Source organism: Protomyctophum bolini, assembly GCF_963924005.1.
Source record: "Protomyctophum bolini genome assembly, chromosome: 21".
Lineage (NCBI taxonomy): Eukaryota > Metazoa > Chordata > Actinopteri > Myctophiformes > Myctophidae > Protomyctophum > Protomyctophum bolini.
In genome coordinates, this window is record NC_137882.1 from 22527544 (window position 1) to 22544156 (window position 16613).

Sequence of the window (16613 nt, forward strand, 5' to 3'; positions counted from 1 at the left end):
TAACGTTGAGCGGTGCATGGTGAGTAAAAACAGAGAAGGGCTGGGGCGGTGGTTTGCTCTTCACCGCGGCTCGTGACGTGATGTTGTAGTTCGATGGTCACCTCACCACCGAAAATACAGACTATGAATGAGCCTTATTGCGAACGCAGTGAGCACTTACTATGAGACCTAGCAGATCATGTCTCTGTCTGTCTGTGTGTGTGTCTGTCTGTCCCGCTATCCAAATATGGAGTGTGTTGCATCAGCAATCACTCAGCTCCATATATGGGCACAAAAGGGGCCAGGTCCACTCAGCTCCATATATGGGAACAAAAGGGGCCAGGTCCACTCAGCTCCATATATGGGCACAAAAGGGGCCAGGTCCACATATACAGTAACAGCGGGACAGACAGACAGACATGATCTGCAGGGTCTCAGCTGCGTTCGCTTCCCGCGTTTGCGTGTCTTACTGGTATGTATGCAAAAAAATAATAAATAAAAATGGGTCAAAGTCAGCTAACAACAGTGACATGAAACATGTAGAAACAAATGTGAAAAGAAAATGTATTTGCCACAAAGAATTGTACATGTGATTGACTCAATAAAGTAAAAATGAATGAGCCTTAACAGGAGCCCTCCTACAAGGTTTGTTCGACTATGCATGCACCTCTTGGTACCACAGCACCTCAAAGGCCCTTAAAACAAGGCTCCAGACTTCCCAAAACAAACTTGGCCTCACTCCATGAACCCACCTACCCCTTCCCACTTTGACAGGCTGGAATGGCTTAGGGTTGACGACAGAGTACAGCATCTTGCAATGGCTCTGGTCCACAAAATTCGCTACACCACCAAGATAGTAGATACCCATGTACCCATCTAAATACTTCCTTAATCTCAACAAAGTTCACACCCACAACAAACCAGTTCAACAAACCATGTGCAACCCAAATTGGCACAAACAAGGGACTAAATTAATTTCGCTCCTATGCCACCAAAATGTGGAACGTCACGCCGTTATTGTGCCATTTTCTCTCCTCTGTGAACCTGCCATTGACTCAACTTTCTTTTGTCTTCTCCAGTGTTTCCAGGACCCAAGCTCTGTGGAGCAGCCTACGGATCCCTGCACTCGCTTCACCCCCCCGTGTTTGTGAATAAAGATCCGCCCGGTTGGGCTTTAACTCTGCTTTGCCTCTCCTTGTTGTGCTTTTGGGTCACACCACACTCGAGTCATAACAATGCGAATCCCTTGACTCCTTCAAAACCGCTCTCAACGGGCACCTACGGACGGCTGCAATTCGAAACTGGCCCCCGAAAAATCTGAATCCCCCCCCACCCCTTACTGTATACGTTTATTTTCCCTTTTTACCTCCTTACATGATTTCCTGTTTTTTTTATATAGAAGTGTATATTTGTACGTCTCTAAATGTTCTGATGAATTGAAAAAAGTGGACCCCGTTGTAAACAAGGGTAATGCTTTATCAGTGTGTCGTTCACAGTAACAGTCTTTGTATTGTGTTGTGCTTTCATGTGAAATGTACCCATTCTGCAAACCTTTAATACTTCAATCAATCAATCAATGCAGGGGTGTGAAAATATTATTATTCTATTTGTGATTCTGTAATGCATTATTATTGTTACTAATCACAGTCCATCCATCCATCTTCAACCGCTTATCCTGAATCGGGTCACGGGGGTAGCAGTTCCAACAGAGATTTCCAGCAGCGATGCCCTCCCTAAGGAGACACTCGGGAGGCATCCATACTAAATGCCCGAACCACCTAAGCTGGCTCCTTCCCAAGTCACCAAGCAGCAGTTCTACTCAGTCTCTCACAGATGACATAACTTCTCAAGCTATCTTGGATACAAGTGGCCGAAATGAGTTTTCTCAGATGGGTGGCCAGCCTCTCCCTTAAAGACAGGATGAGAATTTAACGACAGTTTTTCAAATAGTATTTTGGTGGTACAGCAGAAAAGGTGAAAAGGGAAGGCTGACAGAATTGGAAATGACACCAATGGTATTAAACCAAAATTATATTTGAAATCTGAACGTATCCATATATTCATATCCACATATGAATGATCATTGATCATACGTATCGAAATGTTTGCTACAGGGTTTTTTACCTTTATGAGTACTCATATGAATCACCATGTTTTCCTTCATGTCTTTTGCTACAAATTATACTAAACTACTACAAAAAATTCTTGTCACCATAAGCGGCCTGTTCAGACTTTTACTTTATCAGTACAAACACAGGGTTTCTATTCTGTGTGTATCCTCATGTGGTCATCTGATTTCCACGTGGTTCAAATGCCTGTCACAGTTCATACTTTATTATTATTTTTAAATCAAAATGCTTGGGTGTCTATTTTGTGTGTTTTTTTTATGGAGAATTCAAATATGAAATTATTTTTTGGATAGGACAACTCCTACCTACATGAATTTGCATTTTTAAATGATTGTACCCGTTCTACCTCATTTATAAGATTTAAAATCCAAAGGAGTATGTGTACTGAAATCAACCTGCCACTGGCCTGGGGTCAGTCAGTCAGTACAGTACACACACTGAAGTCAACCTGCCACTGGCCTGGGGTCAGTCAGTCAGTACAGTACACACACTGAAGTCAACCTGCCACTGGTCTGGGGTCAGTCAGTCAGTCAGTACACATACTGAAGTCAACCTGCCACTGGCCTGGGGTCAGTCTGTACAGTACAGTACACATACTGAAGTCAACCTGACACTGGCCTGGGGTCAGTCAGTCAGTACAGTACAGATACTGAAGTCAACCTGCCACTGGCCTGGGGTCAGTCTGTACAGTACAGTACACATACTGAAGTCAACCTGCCACTGGCCTGGGGTCAGTCAGTACAGTACAGATACTGAAGTCAACCTGCCACTGGCCTGGGGTCAGTCAGTCAGTAAATTCTTTCCTTTATGTCTTTGAAAATCCTAAAAAGGTTAAAACGGGCAAAATATGCAACTTTAGACGTTAGAGTTGTTCTATCCAACAAATAATGTGATATTTGAATTCTCCATCAAAAAACAAATAACTTAGACACCGAAGCATTTTGATTTTCCAAAAAAATAAAGTATGACCCGCCCTGTGTCACAGACTGTGCAACTGAAGGGTTTCACCTGTATGAAATTGATTCCTCAAATGTTTTGTCAGATATGCCTTTTCATACCATGCCTTGCTACAAACGTATACTGTGTATTCTCATGTGTATCTCCAGACCTGCATTATTGTTAAATATTTCCCCCTAAACTGCACAACTCTCTTAATCCAGAGCGACTAACAGTAATATTAATACATAGCATCAGCTCGTTTCCATCCCACTTGGACACCATGTACAGTGTACAGTTATGCTTCATCCATTCACAAACATAACAGTGAGCATAAGGGAACAGAACACGCAAAGAGACTTAAAACAAAATGAATGCAATACAATGGTCCATTTATTGCTAGACATAGTTAAATTTATATTTACAAGAATATCAAAGGTTTAAATACAGAAAGACAGCAGGGACATACGGGTCCTTTTGGCCAATGTATACTCTGTCAGTGCTCCATATATTAATTAACAACAAACAATGCGGTCTAATCACAACGTGTTGCCGTAACAAACACAAATTGCGAGATTCAATAGTCGCCCGTGGATGCATCTGTGTGTAGCTAGTGAGGATTATCTGACAAGTCAGTCAGTAGCATTACACATCATTTGGTTTAATCTCAGCCGGGCTTGGCCCTACATGGAACTGCTGTGTCTCAGGCAGATAGAAAGGCAAAACATACTTTCAACCCCATCAACTCCCTCAGAGTGCACGTGTCACCCAGGTGGACAAAAGGAAAAGTATGTACTGCTCAAATCATAGACTTTTGGCATAAAAAAAAAAAAGTAAATATCACCAGCAATTAAATAAATAAATAAAATAAAATTAATTGATATTTGCCGAGATGCTTTTTGGTGCGGCTGAAAACTGAAATTATCCTTTAATATGATTAAAGATGTTTTTCCTATTAAAACAAAAATAAAACAAATATGGGATAAAGTCCCCAATGTAAAAAGTACTAACTACTAAATTAAATTATCCTGACAATAATAATTAATAATGTAGTAATAATGGAGGAGGGGCTTTCAACCAAAAGGAAATGCCATTGCATATGAATGATCAACATGTGTTTCAACACATTTGCTATAGGGTTTAGGAGGAGTACTCGTATGAATCACCATGTGTTCCTTCAACTCTATGCTTTGATAAAATCTTTTCTTACAAATGATACAACTAAAGCATTTATTCCCTGTATGTACTATCATGTGCCTGTTCAGACTTTTACTATTACAAAAGCTTCTGTCACAAACAGTACAAACACAGGGTTTCTCGCCTGTGTGTATTCTCATGTGTGTAGTCAGATGTTTACTTTGATTAAAACCCTTTCCACAAACTGTACAACTGAAGGTATTCTCTTCTGTATGTATTCTCATGTGCATCTCCAGACCTGATTTATATTTATATTTTTTCCCACAGACTGTACAAATAAAGGCATTAACACAAGTATGCATATTCATGTGCATCTTCAAAGGTCCACTTTCCTTAAAGCTTGTTTTACAAACTGTACAACTAAAGGGTCTATCGACTAACTGGGGTTTATTGTCTGTGTGTTTTTTCTTCATGTGTATTGTCAGATATCCCTTTCGATACCACCCTTTCCCACAAACTGTACAAACGTAGGATTTTTCTAATATATGTATTTTCATATGCACCTTCAGACCCATAGCATTGTGACATATTTTCTTACAAATTGTACAAACTCTAGGATCCCTCGTGCATGGCGTTTGTTTCGATGCTTCCAGCTCAGTGGACCGCTTGTTTTGTGGTTTCAGTGTGTTTAAATCTTCTTCGCTGGTCTGACTATCCTCACTGTCTACACTGCTCTGACTATCCTCACTTTCATCACTGTCAGTTTCGGAACCGTGTGAAGAGAGGAACTGGTCATCACTAGTTGCTGCTGGCTTCTCTGGCCTTTCAAGATGCGCCTGTTCTTCCAGGACCTGGGGCAGGAAGTCTAGGAGGAGAAAGGTTAAGATATAAGCCGTTAACAGGTGATAAAGCTTAAGCTTTGCTTAATTAGAGACTGACATAAAGTGACATAATGGCATAATTTAACTTATCTGTATCTATCGTTATGCATCGAATGTGTCCTAATTCTCCTTTTTTTTACCACTTTCGTGAATAATACAAAATATACATATTGGATTGTGACACGTAGGCTAATGAGTCAAGTGAAAATAACTTCTAGTTAAACGTTCTCAAATGTGATGTTCAGATTGAACACTTGATATGAAAATAAATGTGCCCCACCATTGTAACTATTGGCCCATAGAACATTTGCCAACAATTGACCCTAGGACCGATATGGATTATGGACCTTGCGTCGGGGGGGCAACTATTAAGCATGCCAACTGCCATAATACCCCACCCAGTAGAAGGATCAGTAAATACTGTAGGTAGGTACTCCACAGCATGGTCTACTGAGGAAAAATGTGCATGTGCATTTAGCAAGGCTTTATGATCCTGGCTCAACAAATGTGCCCCTTCTCGGCCTCGCTTAGCTTTAGTTTAGTGGAACGGAATATCCCTGGCTGTACGGACCTGGCTTAAAGCCTTCGTGAAATAGGCCCCAGGTCGGGCTCAAATTATTAGGCCTGATTAAAGCTCTAATGTAGCTCTGCTGTTTTCAAACAATAATATAATTCACCATGTTGATGTTGACCTATTTTTGCTGAATGTATAACCAGCATTGAAAACAATAAAAATGCTAGGATCGAATTATTTAAACTTTAAAGCAACTCAATCGTACCACTCAATCTATACATTTTCAATCTATACAGGCCCATCATGGCCCATAGCACTTACCCCACCCCCTTAGATATCAATTCTGTAGACTTAGATAGCATTTGATACAGACTTATAGCATGTTATGTAGACACTAGACAGCATAAGTGCATTGTATGTAGTCATAGCACGTCATACTACATATGTATAGCATAGTAGTATAGATGTATAGCTTATATGTATAGTTTCATTATAGATATTCCACTGTTACTTTCTTAGCTTACGCATGTTTCATGATAAATGTTTTTATGTGATGTATTCCCATGCTTTTTTGTTCTTGCTTAATGTAAGTCGCTCTGGATTAAGAGCGTCTGCTAAATGCCTAAATTGTAAATTGTATACAGGATTACAGGTATTAAAATAAAAACAATGTAAAAAGTACATTCTAAAGGTGCTCCGATCAGACATTAAGGGGAAATTGTAATATTTCCAAAATGTCAAAACCCACGTTAAAACAGTTCCTGCGTGTGTGGGGAGGAAAGGGAGAATGTTTAGGCCTGACACAAAGATGCTAAACAATATTATACTATATAATATATATATTATACTATATAATAGACATTGTAAACTTTTATACCACTTTTGTATAAAAGATTGGTTTCTCCAGATCGGGTAAATTGCCGATCACTGATCAAGTCACTTGGAGTGAATATCGTCTGATCACCGATCGGTGGCCGATAGATCGGAGCACCTCCAGTAAATTATTTGTGTGCTGGCTATTTCCTCACTTAGTTCTAATGAATTTAGTAACCAATCTTATTCTCCATTTCAATTGATTAGTTGTTGCAGGCCTAATCGACACAACCCTAGTTATCACTTACACAAGCACAACCATGGTATTTTTCAAGCCCAACACACATCACAGAGCTTTTGGGAGGACAAGCATGCAGGAGAAGCCACAGCACTAATCACAAACATAGTAGGCTATGATGTTGTTTGTATTTGTGGTATATAATTGTCAGCCAGTTGAGACATCAACATTATGAAGGATTATAGTGACGATTTTATACAGAACAGTTTCATATTAATATTCACATAAAATGTGGGTCAATATATGAATTTATTGGGAAAGCAATTGTAATTGTACAGTAACGAAAACAAAATGTGTATGTGTGTCTGTATTATATATACTGTATATAGTTAGCTGGCAGCTCTCCATGGATTTTTTTTAATAAATCAAGGTAAACTTTATTGCCCACAAGGGAAATTTGTCGTTCACCCCTGCTGCAGCCACAAAACTTCAGTGACAACAAAACATAAAAATACATTTAATTTCATTGTCATGCCTCGTACTTACACAATAATAATAGCCTGAAACGATTCTAATTCCAAAATGTTTTTATTTTGCTCATTAGCAAGAAACAATCCTAGTCTACCTTTCATCGTTTTCAAGGTGTTTCAAAATGTTTACCTTGTATAGAGCCACTCTACAGCCACGTCGTAGTTTTGGAAAATAATCCAAAGTGGCGATCAACACAGAGTGGAGGAGGAACGCTCCCGCTGCACACCACCGACGCCATTGGAATGCATTGGGCCTCAATCTCCCAGAATCCTTTGCGCATGCCAGTGCAACTGATGTTTATCTGGTGACGTCATCAGAACGCGTAATACCCACAGTTGTGGATGATGACGCTTTGTGGCTTTGTGTAGCTACTTAAGGGACCCTCAAAGTACTTTATATTATGTGGTCTTAGAAAAATATTTTATATTTTCAATGGCTTCTAACCCGAACACCACAAACATGGTTTCTAGATTTCCATCCGTCTGATTTTAGGAATATTTATTAATTTTAAATGTTAATACACCAACTAACTCTACATAGCTCATGGGATGGCACTGCGACCACAGGTTGCATTTACTATGAAAACGTGCATTTCCCGTCAGTCCGTCACCCACCCCACGCCTCCATTTATGGTCTACTCATAGAGTCTACTATATGGAATGCCCATATATGGAGATCCCTGATGTCATCAATATTGGCCAGCAACTCTACATCTGATGATCTGACCTCAAACCCTTAGATCTCCATATATGGAGCTGACCTTTTCAAAAATAGCAGTTTGGTTCGCTCCAAAAATTGTCAGTGATGTTACCCATGTTTTAAATGAAGAGTTTACTTCTGCCCTCTGGTAGAAGGTACAAAGAACTAAAGTGGAAGTACATCAGGTTTAAAATTAGAGATGTACCACGGACGACATTCTCTCCGGCGAGGGGCCCGGAATGAATGCAGGACTGAATATATCAAAAATTCATTAAGGAAACACCAAGAAGATCAATTACGCCACACCAATCACCACACACCTGTCAATTGTGTGCCCCATACGTTTGTGCTTCCCAAACATTGACTGTTCCCAAAGGAAGTTTTCATATTTTCAGTCCAACTTTTCCTCTTGGAAAAGTATTTTACATTTTTACAATTCTGCCAGAACTTTCAAATGGATATGAAACTAGAGAACTATCTGACTCCAAGTCTTAGGAATTAATTAATTACTGGGTGAGTACACACACGCAGTGGCTACACCTGCAAGTTGAAATGCCGACGTGGTCAGTCTGCTAACCGGGCACGGATAGGACTGATCTATGGCGGTGTATTTGGAATACATGAAACGTATGTAAAATCACAGACATTCTATTCTAGGGCTATTCACAATATTGGAAAGGTGATTATTAGGAAAGCCAGACAATAATTCCAGACAATATTGTTGTCTGCTAGGAGCATCATAGAAAAAGTGAAAACAAGAGTCACCGGTCCAACACCAGAAAGATGTATTACTTGTCCCGGACAACAGGACAAGCCTTAATGTTATCAAAACATGGAACTAATCATGGAATTAGTGTGCTGGTCTCTGTACGTGACAACTTTTTTTATTCATGTAAATTGGGTTCTGGAGAGCCTGCTCAATACCCTGATGGATCTTCCCCCGACTATCAGCGTAGAAGAGGCATTATTTGGATTTATGGTGACAAGATTTCTGCTGATTGGGCTGTGCATTGGTCTTGTGTACCGAAGAATTGGAAAAATGGCAACGCTGAACGGAGCCCCTATGCTGCCTGCCATGGCGAGCTGGGCAGGGCACTTGGAGAGATGCATCAGAAGATGGACACTATCTTGGAAGAGGTCAGCGCCCTGAGAGCCATGACTGACAGAGAGCCATAACGGACATAGAGGAGAAATAGCCATATTGCTATCCCTCGCTCTAAACATGAATCTGGATTCCCCCCCCCCCCCCCCCCCGCCCCCCAATTGACAATCTCCACAAGAAGAGACAGCGCAAGAAAAGATCCTCTGTCCCCTCTCCCCCCCCCCCACCCCAACCCCCACCCTCCCTGACACCTGTTGTGTCTTCGTCTGGGCCATGTTCGTCTCCACTGAACCCGCCATGATAACGCAGGACAATGAGGCAACGTGACATGACCTTCGGGAGATATGCTCGGGAACACACTTACACAAACACATGGGAAATGAACTTTCAACCGAACTGTTCTCATGGACACACATGTCTTACACACAACCGCCTTCTTTTCTTTTTTTCTGATGCAAGAAAGCTGAGGGCAGCATCGAAATATGGCTGCAGCTGTGTAGCTCTGATTGTTGTCTCTATCCCCGTAACTGCAATGAGTGCCTACTGCCTGCACAACCAGAATTTCACCCATTTTACTTGTAATGTGTTGTGACAATAAAGTCTGATTGATTGATTGATTGATTGATTGAAGCCTTGTACTGTATACAGTGGCGGAAACTCCGTGGGTTCAGAGGCGCGATTGAACCCCCTGGCATTTTGGCAAAGGCGCGACTGAACCCACTGCATTTTGGCAAAATATATCTATATGCACTGCAGTAAATTATGCACCCACTGACTGTCCACTGAAATGTCCCCTCCCCAGTGGTCATGTTGTCATACACGTAGTCACAAGTGACATACCTTTACGAGGGGTTACAAGATAGGTGTTGGGCCGCCGCGCATGCCGCATTCAAATGCTAATAAGGTGGCTTTTGTTCGAAAAAACAAAACTCGTTTTTTTTCCACCGCTGGGGGGGGGGGGGGGTGCTTGAACCCCCTGCCGTTATAAGAACTTTCCGCCTCTGACTGTATATTATATTTGTATGTCATTTAAATGTTTTGATGTATTGAGTATGAAGGATTGATTGATTTATTTATTAACAGTTTGGAGAATTACAGTACATTTCAAGCACAACTCAATACAAAACTGTTAACACCATAAAGCATTATACTTGTTTACAATAGGGTCCACCATTTTCAATTCATCATAACATTAAGGACCCCAATGGAAACTGTTAATGAAGTGTTCAGTCAATCAAGCCAACAGATACCAGTAGTAAAACAGGGTGGTAAAACTATATTCTGATGTGAAACAACTGTTTAAATCCGTAATTTCTACAGCTTGTGCCGCCATTTTCAGTTTTTCACTGCCTTGAGACCGCTTGAGACATTGCTGCTAAAGAAAGAGCTACGCTAGCAGCTAAGCAAAGCTAGCAGTTTAGGTAATTGTACCAATTATAATTTGACAGACAACATTTATTATTATTCAATTTAATGTTCGTAATAAACCTGCATGTCTAGACAAAAATGTCTGTCTGTTTTAAACAAGTTATGAAACATAATAGCATGGCTGACTCTAGTTAGCTACAAGCTAATTCAACTCACCACATTGAGACGCAGTGTCAATGCATCGTTGCTTCTTCAGACGGTAGTATTTGGACCTGAGAACCTCGTTTTCCTTCTTGACTGAACACCTTTCTGCCTGGAGCTCTTCCACCAAACTCTCATAAAGTGTCCTGGTCTCTGACAACGCATTTCTCAGCGTGACGTCCAGAACGTCGGCGTAGCGCGACATAAACGACATGGTATTGTGTCTTCTGTCTTCTGTTTCAGTGGTCATTAAGGCGCACTTAACGATGATGACGATGACCGTAATGAACGGTTAAGAGTACACGTTGATGCCTCCTCTTATTTTACAGCCAGACAGTGTGTTTTGTTTGTTAATAGGACGGACGAGCAGCTAGCAGTAGCAACGGCACTGTCTAGTGAGCTAATCTAGTGAGCTAATTTAAGGCTTCCGGTGGACGATCTCTTCAAAATAAGAGTATCTCTAGAGTATTGGAAAAAAAATTAATTTGCACATTAAAACTACAAATTAAGCATTTAAATGATGCTATAAGACACACATTATGTTTCTGTGTAAAAACAAGTAATTAAATAATAATAATAATAATAATAAAGTTATCTAAATGGATAAATGCTATTCACTGGAGTGCATGGACTTCATAAAATGGACACTGGACAAAAGACGGCTCCGCGAGGCAACTATCTGGACATACCCACGCGTCCGGGGAGATGTCCTCTACCACACCCCACTCTCCGCTAAGCGGGAGAGGTGTAAAATTCACAGCAGCAGAGCTTCTACTGTGGTCAATGCAAAAAAAAATACCGTTTCCGGACCCAGAATGGACACTGGACAAAAGACGGCTCCGCGAGGCAACTATCTGGACATACCCACGCGTCCGGGGAGATGTCCTCTACCACCCCACAGTCTCCGCTAAGCGGGAGAGGTGTAAAATTCACAGCTGGAGCCCTTCTACTGGGGTCAATGCAAAAAAAATACCGTTTCCGGACCCAGAATGGACACTGGACAAAAGACGGCTCCGCGAGGCAACTATCTGGACATACCCACGTGTTCAGGGAGATGTCCTGTACCACACCCCAGTCTCCGCTAAGCGGGAGAGGTGTAAAATTCACAGCAGCAGAGCTTCTACTGTGGTCAATGCAAAAAAATGTACCGTTTCCGGCTTTGATCTCACTGTTATCCTTCCATCCTAGTTTCCGCTGTTCATATTTGACCTGCCTGTACAAAGAAGTGTCTTTGCCAACTCCACTACGATTTCCAGCTATTAAAGACCTTGGGTCTGCATTGTTCACTGCCTCAATGTAAGCATTATGTGCAAATCGGTTCTTCATTTTTCTACCCAAGTTTGCACGCTCTGTGCTTCTAATATATCTACCTCTCAATTTGTCCTTTGTGTGATGTATGTTGCCAGTGTAAGCTATATGAAATATGCCGTCTTCGAATGAATAGAGATGTATTTTAAAGGTCATCTCACATGAAGTATGCCGACAGGCGCCAATGATTGTCAGACATGGCTTGTTTGATTTTCTAACGACAGCGGTAGAAAAGTAGTGATTAACAAAACGGATTATACAGTATGGATTCGATTCCTTGACTTTGCTGGCAAACAGCTCTTGCCATTCATACATCTTAAAATATTTATTTCCTTTGACTCTTAAGGAGTTTACAGTGTCCCATTCTGAAGACTTCAAAGTAAAGGTAGTAGGTTCAATGGCACTGTGTTTGAAGGGTCCTAATGTAGCACTAGATAGTCCCATGACACTCTGAACAGTACCATCATCTAGACTCAGAGTCTGTACAGACTGATGTACAGTGCTATACGAGTGATCTATTTCTACAGCATCTAGACTCAGAGTCTGTACAGTGCTATACGAGTGATCTATTTCTACAGCATCTAGACTCAGAGTCTGTACAGACTGATTCTGTACAGTGCTATACGAGTGATCTATTTCTACAGCATCTAGACTCAGAGTCTGTACAGAATGATTATGTACAGTGCTCTCATGAAATGCGTGGTGCACAACAACTGGCTTTATAGGCACATGAACACTGCTGGTTTGATTTAAATGTGATTCATCTACACTAGTGCTGTCTTCCTGCACATGAACACTGCTATTCTTTTCAGGCTTTATAGGCTGCACATGAACACTGCTATTCTTTTCAGTATATAAAATCCCCTGTGTCAATGGCTCATGATTGCAAGTAGTGGATAAACACGCATAATTGAGTTTGTCAAAGTCTCGACTAGGTGAAACTCCCAGACAGTCCATATGAAACCAGGCTCCACAGAGGTCACATGCAATCATAGCTTTATTTCGGTCATTTGGCGCTTGGCAAATGCAATAGACAGCCCTTTTACTTGGCATGACCCATTCATTAGCATCTAGTGGATGTTTGGCACACCTTCTGTTCACACGCATTTTCATGGGTGTAGCAGATGTGTTAATTTGTAGAATCTCTAAAGCAATCTTGTCAGCTTCATCATTACTCTGTTTCGTATCTGTGGTCAAGGCATTGCCAATAACTGGACATTCACTAATTCCATCCACATCCTCTATGTGTAGGCTGTTACCAATATAAGAAGGGCTCCAGCTGTGAATTTTACACCTCTCCCGCTTAGCGGAGACTGTGGGGTGGTAGAGGACATCTCCCCGGACGCGTGGGTATGTCCAGATAGTTGCCTCGCGGAGCCGTCTTTTGTCCAGTGTCCATTCTGGGTCCGGAAACGGTATTTTTTTTGCATTGACCCCAGTAGAAGGGCTCCAGCTGTGAATTTTACACCTCTCCCGCTTAGCGGAGACTGTGGGGTGGTAGAGGACATCTCCCCGGACGCGTGGGTATGTCCAGATAGTTGCCTCGCGGAGCCGTCTTTTGTCCAGTGTCCATTCTGGGTCCGGAAACGGTATTTTTTTTGCATTGACTCCAGTAGAAGCTCTGCTGCTGTGAATTTTACACCTCTCCCGCTTAGCGGAGACTGTGGGGTGGTAGAGGACATCTCCCCGGACGCGTGGGTATGTCCAGATAGTTGCCTCGCGGAGCCGTCTTTTGTCCAGTGTCCATTCTGGGTCCGGAAACGGTATTTTTTTTGCATTGACCCCAGTAGAAGGGCTCCAGCTGTGAATTTTACACCTCTCCCGCTTAGCGGAGACTGTGGGGTGGTAGAGGACATCTCCCCGGACGCGTGGGTATGTCCAGATAGTTGCCTCGCGGAGCCGTCTTTTGTCCAGTGTCCATTCTGGGTCCGGAAACGGTATTTCTTTTGCATTGACCCCAGTAGAAGGGCTCCAGCTGTGAATTTTACACCTCTCCCGCTTAGCGGAGACTGTGGGGTGGTAGAGGACATCTCCCCGGACGCGTGGGTATGTCCAGATAGTTGCCTCGCGGAGCCGTCTTTTGTCCAGTGTCCATTCTGGGTCCGGAAACGGTATTTTTTTTGCATTGACCCCAGTAGAAGGGCTCCAGCTGTGAATTTTACACCTCTCCCGCTTAGCGGAGACTGTGGGGTGGTAGAGGACATCTCCCCGGACGCGTGGGTATGTCCAGATAGTTGCCTCGCGGAGCCGTCTTTTGTCCAGTGTCCATTCTGGGTCCGGAAACGGTATTTTTTTTGCATTGACTCCAGTAGAAGCTCTGCTGCTGTGAATTTTACACCTCTCCCGCTTAGCGGAGACTGTGGGGTGGTAGAGGACATCTCCCCGGACGCGTGGGTATGTCCAGATAGTTGCCTCGCGGAGCCGTCTTTTGTCCAGTGTCCATTCTGGGTCCGGAAACGGTATTTTTTTTGCATTGACCCCAGTAGAAGGGCTCCAGCTGTGAATTTTACACCTCTCCCGCTTAGCGGAGACTGTGGAGTGGTAGAGGACATCTCCCCGGACGCGTGGGTATGTCCAGATAGTTGCCTCGCGGAGCCGTCTTTTGTCCAGTGTCCATTCTGGGTCCGGAAACGGTATTTTTTTTGCATTGACCCCAGTAGAAGGGCTCCAGCTGTGAATTTTACACCTCTCCCGCTTAGCGGAGACTGTGGGGTGGTAGAGGACATCTCCCCGGACGCGTGGGTATGTCCAGATAGTTGCCTCGCGGAGCCGTCTTTTGTCCAGTGTCCATTCTGGGTCCGGAAACGGTACATTTTTTTGCATTGACCCCAGTAGAAGCTCTGCTGCTGTGAATTTTACACCTCTCCCGCTTAGCGGAGACTGTGGGGTGGTAGAGGACATCTTCCCGAACGCGTGGGTGTGTCCAGATAGTTGCCTCGCGGAGCCGTCTTTTGTCCAGTGTCCACTTTATAAAGTCCATGCACTCCAGTGAATAGCATTTATCCATTTAGATAACTTTTTTATGTTATTTAATTACTTATTTTTACACAGAAACATAATGTGTGTCTTTACAATAACTGTAATGTAATAATAATACTAATAATGTAATGTAATAATTATTTAATTAACGAATTAAATAACCTTATCTTATTCTGAAGGCAACCGGATGTCTTAAATTAGCTAGCTCTCAGACAGGAAGTACTAAATTAGCTCATAAGACGGAGCCAGTAGCAACAGCTGCAGCAAATAACTTCCGGGTCTTTTTTCTTATGCCTCTTATTCTTTCGGGACGGATGTGTATTACCGCCACCATCTGGACTGGAGTGTGGAGTAGTAGTACAGAGTAGGACAGTGATTCTCATTTCAAGGACCCCCACAACACCGTCACCGTCCATAGGCATAGGCATAGGCTGATTTGATTTATTTGTAGTTTATTTCCCATCAGGAACCCCTGTATGCCTTAATTAATTGCCTGCTGTTTCCCCCAAGAAACCTGACAGTGACAATGACAAGTCAGTGTTTCAGTGACTGTTGAAGGAGGTAGGCTATTTCCTCTCAATATTATATTTTCTTCAAACCTGTACACTTGTGGTGTTAGTTTTTAGAGAGCTGAGATCTAGGTGCCACCCCACACCATCACGCCTGGGGTCAGGATGCTGCGCAGCCTCAGCACCACCCCGTCTGAGGTCTGGATGCCGCCCCACACTACGCCTGGGGTCCGGCTGCTGCGCAGCCTCAGCACCACCACATCTGAGGTCTGGATGCTGATCTGCAGGTGGGCGTGGTCTAGCGCCTAGTAGTTCATAAACATCAGACGCAGCCTCTCCAACATCCGTTTGGTTCAATGTCAGAGGACTGAAATGGTCCAAAGTTTGTTGTGCTTGCGGTGGTGCCCTTTTAGAGGTGTGAGATGAAGTCTTCTCCAATTCATTCAGCACCTTTAATTTTGCAGTTGCAACGGCCAGATCAGAAACAACTGCAACTCCAAGTCCAGAGCATATTTATCATCAAGACTAATAGGGCAGCACGTTCTGCTACTGCCATTATCCGTTCACGTGCACTGGCTCTGCTGGATGTTGCGCTCCTTTGGCTTCTTCTAGATGCTACAGACTCACGGTCCCCAAATTCCAAGCTTAGGCCTTCATGCAGGTGCCCGAGCTGTGTAGAATGAAAAGGCTGTGTTGCATGAGCTTTATTAGTCTCTAACCAGGCATCTGCCTCTGTTATAAATTGTTTGAATACAAGCAACTTGGGTTCATACCAATCAATGTGGTCTGCATCTCTCTCCGCAACAGGCAGTTTTACCACAGCAACTCAAAGTCCCTAAAAACTAAAAACTAAAAACTAAAAATCAGAATCAGCTTTATTGAATTTATTATTATTTGGGTGAAAGAGATCAAGGCAGGGAAGAATAAAGTTTGAGTGCTTTTACCAGTACAAGTAAAGGGTTTCAGATATTTGGAAGCTTATCTCACAAACGGCACAACCGTAGGGTTTCTCTTAGCTTATTTACAGGCTGTAGAGCCGTACAACCAAGGGGTCTCTTTTTCCCCAAGAAAATTACACATTCACACGTGTGTGTGTGTGTGTGTGTGTGTGTGTGTGTGTGTGTGTGTGTGTGTCTGTGCAGGACATTATTCAAGGTACAGGACGTTATTCAAGGTGCAACATTTTTTACGGTGCATATAGTCCGCGGGTGGTTCAAGAAGAGCTAAATTAAGAGCTAAGTCAGCTAGTCAGTATAATCCACAGTAGGTTCAGGAAGGGCAAAATGGTC